Source organism: Notothenia rossii (genome assembly GCF_949606895.1).
Source record: "Notothenia rossii genome assembly, chromosome: 1".
Classification (NCBI taxonomy): Eukaryota; Metazoa; Chordata; class Actinopteri; order Perciformes; family Nototheniidae; genus Notothenia; species Notothenia rossii.
In genome coordinates this window covers 49,810,887-49,818,181 of record NC_136912.1, presented here as the reverse complement: position 1 = coordinate 49,818,181, position 7,295 = coordinate 49,810,887, and positions in this window count along the sequence as shown.

The following is a 7,295-nucleotide window of genomic DNA, read 5'->3' as shown; positions in this document are numbered from 1 at the left end:
CCGGGGAGGAGGCCCTCCGATGGCGGGTCAAATTTGATGATACCGCAGCTGGCTGGACACTAGCCGTAGAAGAACACCTGGGCGGGACCAGGCATGTCCCTCTTTGCAGACAAGCATATATGCGCTCCCAGGAGCAGAGTCAAACCCGCAGTTTGGATGAACCGACCACCAAGCACCGGAAGCTGGACCCGGGGAGGAGGCCCTCCGATGGCGGGTCAAATTTGATGATACCGCAGCTGGCTGGACACTAGCCGTAGAAGAACACCTGGGCGGGACCAGGCATGTCCCTCTTTGCAGACAAGCATATATGCGCTCCCAGGAGCAGAGTCAAACCCGCAGTTTGGATGAACCGACCGCCAAGCACCGGAAGCTGGACCCGGGGAGGAGGCCCTCCGATGGCGGGTCAAATTTGATGATACCGCAGCTGGCTGGACACTAGCCGTAGAAGAACACCTGGGCGGGACCAGGCATGTCCCTCTTTGCAGACAAGCATATATGCGCTCCCAGGAGCAGAGTCAAACCCGCAGTTTGGATGAACCGACCGCCAAGCACCGGAAGCTGGACCCGGGGAGGAGGCCCTCCGATGGCGGGTCAAATTTGATGATACCGCAGCTGGCTGGACACTAGCCGTAGAAGAACACCTGGGCGGGACCAGGCATGTCCCTCTTTGCAGACAAGCATATATGCGCTCCCAGGAGCAGAGTCAAACCCACAGTTTGGACGAACCGACCGCCAGAGCACCGGCACGAAGCCGGGCCGGCGGAGGCCTTCCGATGGCGGGTCACGTTTGCCATTCGATCAATGTCTTTGCAGACAAGCATATATGTGGTTGTTACGCAGGATCAAACAGGTAGTTTGATGAAGTAGGGTCCTGTGCCCGGAGCAAGGCCAATTGCTGAATGCCGCAGCCGACTAAGGCCGCTATGCCACAGTGGAGGATGAGAGAAACAGGTGTTTGTCTTGCATTCCGCGGCAAAGTGGGGAGGTGGAACTTCCACCCCGCAACGGAACCTGTGGTGGGACCCCTGAGTCAGACGGTTCGTCTTGGAAACGCTTCATATCGGTCGGCCTGGGAGGTAAGAGACACGCAGGGTAACGGACACGCAGGGTTACCCCCACGCAGCCCACGCAACACGGAGGAGGCAGGGGAGTCTGGTACCCGGAGGCGCATGGCCGCAACACCGCACTGGAGTCAGGGTTTCGAGTTTTTCGAGCCAGGTCCCAGTGAACGCAAGACTCCAGCAGGAGCCTCCAGCAGACCCCCCCGACGTTTCCCTCGTCCCTCCCGGCCATCAGAGTCGAACCCGCAGTTCGGAGGAACTGACCGCCAGAGCACCGGCACGAGGCCGGGCCGGCGGAGGCCCTCCGATGGCGGGTCGCGTTTGCCATTCAATCAGTGAGAAATCAGAAGAGGAAGGGAAAAAAAAGACTAACTTGTCTTTTTGGAGTTCCATAAAAAATGGGTGAAAATGAAAAAATGTATACGAGAATAGTGCCCCATAAGGCGGGTAAAGTCCCCTGTCAACTCCCCTCACCTTCCTCCACACTCTGAAAAAGTCAGAGTTATTTTTTGGAGAACCATCAAAAAGGGCTAAAAGTGTTGAAATGTATCCGAGAATAGTGCCCCATAAGGCGGGTAAAGTCCCCTGTCAACTCCCCTCACCTTCCTCCACACTCTGAAAAAGTCAGAGTTATTTTTTGGAGAACCATCAAAAAGGGCTAAAAGTGTTGAAATGTATCCGAGAATAGTGCCTCATGAGGCGGATTGAGTCCCCTGTCAACTCCCCTCACCTTCCTCGACACTCTGAAAAAGTCAGAGTTATTTTTTGGAGAACCATCAAAAAGGGCTAAAAGTGTTGAAATGTATCCGAGAATAGTGCCCCATAAGGCGGGTAAAGTCCGCTGTCAACTCACCACACCTTCCTCCACACTCTGAAAAAGTCAGAGTTATTTTTTGGAGAACCATCAAAAAGGGCTAAAAGTGTTGAAATGTATCCGAGAATAGTGCCCCATAAGGCGGGTAAAGTCCCCTGTCAACTCCCCTCACCTTCCTCCACACTCTGAAAAAGTCAGAGTTATTTTTTGGAGAACCATCAAAAAGGGCTAAAAGTGTTGAAATGTATCCGAGAATAGTGCCTCATGAGGCGGATTGAGTCCCCTGTCAACTCCCCTTACCTTACTCCAGAGCCCAGTTCAAAAACTTAAAGTTTGGTAAGAACCATGCTGGGGGTCTCCAGGCAACAAAATGTATCCGAGCCAAAGTGCACATACAGCGGATTAATTCCTCCATGAAGTTACACAGCCGTTTTTTTTCTGAGTCCTCTCAAAAACCGGGTTTCCGATTTCGTGCAGAAGGTAGCTTGTAAAACATGAACGGTTTTTTACAACGGAGGAGGGGAAGTCTGGATTCCCCTCTCCGTTGTACCTTGCAACGGGGGAGGGGAAAAGTGTTCGGGGCTTCGTCCCGAAGCGCAGAACACTTGAGCCCCTTCTCCCCTTCTCAGAGCCCCTCTCTGTTGTAATTTTAAAAGTTCATTTTTTGATTATTTTAACATATAATTGACCGTTTTCTTTCATTTGTTTTTCTTTCCACGGGTGGGGGCCTATGGCAGGCTGCCTATGAGCTCCCAAATCTGGCCCGGATCATCCGGGATTTGTGGGATAAGCTCCATAAACTGACAAAGTCATCCAAATATGTCGCTTTTATAGCCCAAAGATATATCATGCAAATACATTAAAATAGTAAAAAGTACGATTGTGCTCGGCATTAACCGGAATTTGATTTATATAGCCCCCAAAAAAAGAATAAAAATCATTTTCGTGGGGAAAAGTGTTAAAACGCCTGATTAAAGCATTTGCGGGACCCCAGCGAGCTCCAGACCATGTGCATTGTGTCGGGGACCCTGGAGAATGATAAGACCGATCATTTAAATGCAAAAGCCACCATTAAAAGTCACTTTTAGGGGCGAAAAACAGCCTCTGTCCACTTCGTTAACAAACTGATAGGCAAATGGACAAAAGTGTGATTAAAGCATTTGCGGGACCCCAGCGAGCTCCAGACTAGTTGCATTGTGTCGGGGACCCTCCACAATGATAAGAACCATCATTTAAATGCAAAACCCACCATTAAAAGTCACTTTTAGGGGCGAAAAACAGCCTCTGTCCACTTCGTTAACAAACTGATAGGCAAATGGACAAAAGTGTGATTAAAGAATATGCGGGACCCCCGCGAGCTCCAGACTAGTTGCATTGTGTCGGGGACCCTCCACAATGATAAGACCCATCATTTAAATGCAAAAGCCACCATTAAAAGTCAGTTTTAGGGGCAAAAAACAGCCTCTGTCCACTTCGTTAACAAACTGATAGGCAAATGGACAAAAGTGTGATTAAAGCATTTGCGGGACCCCAGCGAGCTCCAGACCATGTGCATTGTGTCGGGGACCCTCCACAATGATAAGACCCATCATTTAAATGCAAAACCCACCATTAAAAGTCACTTTTAGGGGCGAAAAACAGCCTCTGTCCACTTCGTTAACAAACTGATAGGCAAATGGAAAAAAGTGTGATTAAAGCATATGCGGGACCCCCGCGAGCTCCAGACTAGTTGCATTGTGTCGGGGACCCTCCACAATGATAAGACCCATCATTTAAATGCAAAACCCACCATTAAAAGTCACTTTTAGGGGCGAAAAACAGCCTCTGTCCACTTCGTTAACAAACTGATAGGCAAATGGACAAAAGTGTGATTAAAGCATATGCGGGACACCAGCGAGCTCCAGACTAGTTGCATTGTGTCGGGGACCCTGGAGAATGATAAGACCCATCATTTAAATGCAAAAGCCACCATTAAAAGTCACTTTTAGGGGCGAAAAACAGCCTCTGTCCACTTCGTTAACAAACTGATAGGCAAATGGACAAAAGTGTGATTAAAGCATTTGCGGGACCCCAGCGAGCTCCAGACTAGTTGCATTGTGTCGGGGACCCTCCACAATGATAAGACCCATCATTTAAATGCAAAACCCACCATTAAAAGTCACTTTTAGGGGCGAAAAACAGCCTCTGTCCACTTCGTTAACAAACTGATAGGCAAATGGACAAAAGTGTGATTAAAGCATATGCGGAACACCAGCGAGCTCCAGACTAGTTGCATTGTGTCGGGGACCCTGGAGAATGATAAGACCCATCATTTAAATGCAAAAGCCACCATTAAAAGTCACTTTTAGGGGCGAAAAACAGCCTCTGTCCACTTCGTTAACAAACTGATAGGCAAATGGACAAAAGTGTGATTAAAGCATTTGCGGGACCCCAGCGAGCTCCAGACTAGTTGTATTTTGTCGGGGACACTCCACAATGATAAGACCCATCATTTAAATGCAAAACCCACCATTAAAAGTCACTTTTAGGGGCGAAAAACAGCCTCTGTCCACTTCGCTAACAAACTGATAGGCAAATGGACACAAGTGTGATTAAAGCATATGCGGGACCCCCGCGAGCTCCAGACTAGTTGCATTGTGTCGGGGACCCTCCACAATGATAAGACCCATCATTTAAATGCAAAACCCAACATTAAAAGTCACTTTTAGGGGCGAAAAACAGCCTCTGTCCACTTCGTTAACAAACTGATAGGCAAATGGACAAAAGTGTGATTAAAGCATTTTGCGGGACCCCAGCGAGCTCCAGACCATGTGCATTGTGTCGGGGACCCTCCACAATGATAAGACCCATCATTTAAATGCAAAACCCACCATTAAAAGTCACTTTTAGGAGCGAAAAACAGCCTCTGTCCACTTCGTTAACAAACTGATAGGCAAATGGACAGAAGGGGGAACACGGCCCAGCCGCTGCTCCGCTGCTCCAGACTATGTGCATTGTGTCGGGGACCCTCCACAATGATAAGACCCATCATTTAAATGCAAAACCCACCATTAAAAGTCACTTTTAGGGGCGAAAAACAGCCTCTGTCCACTTCGTTAACAAACTCATAGGCAAATGGACAGAAGGGGGAACACGGCCCAGCCGCTGCTCCGCTGCTCCACACTATGTGCATTGTGTCGGGGAGCCAGGTCAAACCCCTCCATGCACACCGCCAGAACCAGAACCTCACGACCCTGGTGACCTTAAAGGTGTTTGTCTTTGTTTGTTTTTGTATTCCACATAGACATGCTGGGGTTCAGCACCACGCACAGAGCCTGCCCGCTACCTCCAGGGCGCATCACCACCTTTTACAAGCCAGGAAAGGTGCATGGATCCTGGGTAAACATTGATTAAGTGTTTTTAAATGTGTGGAACAGTGTTTTGTCACTTTCAAAACTCTCCTGTCATTGACCGGAGAATTTGGGTCGATGTTGTATTCAATCTGGCCATTAATATTCCAGTGAGACGAAGTACGTACATTGACCGGATTGATCCCATGTTAATTTTGTCCAAATACCGGAACATTCCCTAACCCCCTGTGTCTCACCACCTGATCCTAGTGGTGTCACTGTATCCCGATAGGGTGCCAACCTGTCCCGGTGAAGGGCAACTATTCTCCATCTCCGCTGCAGTTGGACCCTGTAGACGACTTCACTCAGTCTCTACAGAACCTTGCAGGGCCCTTCCCAGTTGCTGTCCAGCTTTGGGCATCTGCCCTTCTTCCTCTGTGGGTTATACACCTAGACCAACTCGCTTGCACTGAAATGCCGTCCTCTAGCATGCACGTTGTAGTTCCTCTTCTTCCTTGCCCCTGCACTCTGTAGCTGGCGCCTGGCAAAGCCGTGAGCAGACTGCAACCGTTCCTGGAGTATCCTGGCATATTCGAACCCTGGGAGGTCCACAAGAGCGTCGGGGGGCAAGCCCATCATCATCTCGCCCGCCGTGCGCATCTCCCTTCCTAACATGAGGAGGGCAGGGGAGCAGGAAGTGGAATCTTGGGTTGCAGACCGGTACACCATCAGCACGAGGGGGACATGGGCGTCCCAGTCTCTTTGGTGTTTTGCCGTCACTATGGCAAGCTGTTGAGCCAGTGTGCGGTTGAACCTTTCTACGAGGCCATCGCTCTGTGGGTGAAGGGGTGTGGTGCGGGTCTTATGGGATCCCAGTTTTTTGCACATAGCCTTAAATACTCGGGACTCAAAGTTCCGGCCCTGGTCTGTGTGTATGACTTCAGGCGCCCCGAACCTGCTAAACATTCCCTCCACCAAAGCGTACACAATAGTCTCTGCTTCTTGATCTGGTAGGCTGTATGCCTCAGGCCACTTAGTGAAGTAGTCCATGGCTGTGAGGATGTAGTGGTTCCCTTTTTCTGTGCGGGGAAACGGCCCAAGAACGTCGATCCCGATCCTCTCCATTGTGCACCCTACCGGAAACTGCTGGAGCTGGGCATGAGATCTGTCGGTAGGGCCCTTACGTGAAGTGCAGCTGTCGCAGCGGCGACAGTAATCTTCCACATCTCGTCTGTGTTGGCCCCAGTAGAATCTCTGTCGCAGGCGGCGGAGAGTCTTAGAGACCCCAAAGTGACCAGATCCTGGAGTCTCCCGCAGGGTCCTCTGCACCACCACCTGCCACCGTGTCTCTCCTGCAGCCGGTTCCTTCCACCCCCTCTGCAGCACTCCATCACACAGGCGCAGGGCTTCAAACATTGACCATAGCCCTTTAGTGGCACGAGAAAACTCAGAGAAATGTTCCCACCGGGGTTTTTGTTGTGCAGCCACCCAAGCGGTTACCGGCCTGATGTCGACATCCCCCTCCTGATTCTTCCTCCATTCGGCAGCATCTACAGCTAAAAGTCCATGGTCAGTTGATGCCCCGACTGGTCCCACCGCTGCACATATCACCTCAGTCTGTAGACATTCCCTCTCCTGTGTCTCTCTCTTCACGCAGTAGCGGCAGTTATCACTGTAGCATGGGCAGCGGGAGAGTGCGCAGCGTTGCCGTGCTGCACGCCAGGTCTGTGAATTATTGTGAAGTCATATGCTTGTATCTCTTCAATCCAGCGTGCCAGCTGGCCTTCTGGTTCTTTGAAGGACATAAGCCACTGTAAGGCAGAGTGATCAGTCCGGACTGTGAAGTGGAGGCCCCCTAGGTAGTACTTGAAGTGCCGGATGGCGCTGACCACAGCAAGCTGTTCCCGTCTGGTGACACAGTAGCAGCATTCCGCTTTATTAAATGTTCTGCTATAGTAGGCCACTACTCTCTCTCCTTCTGGTGTCACCTGGGCCAGCACGGCTCCTGCTCCACTGTTGCTGGCATCCTTGTCGAGGATGAAGGGAAGGGTGGGGTCAGGGGGGAAGAGGATCGGTGCCTCCACTAGGGCT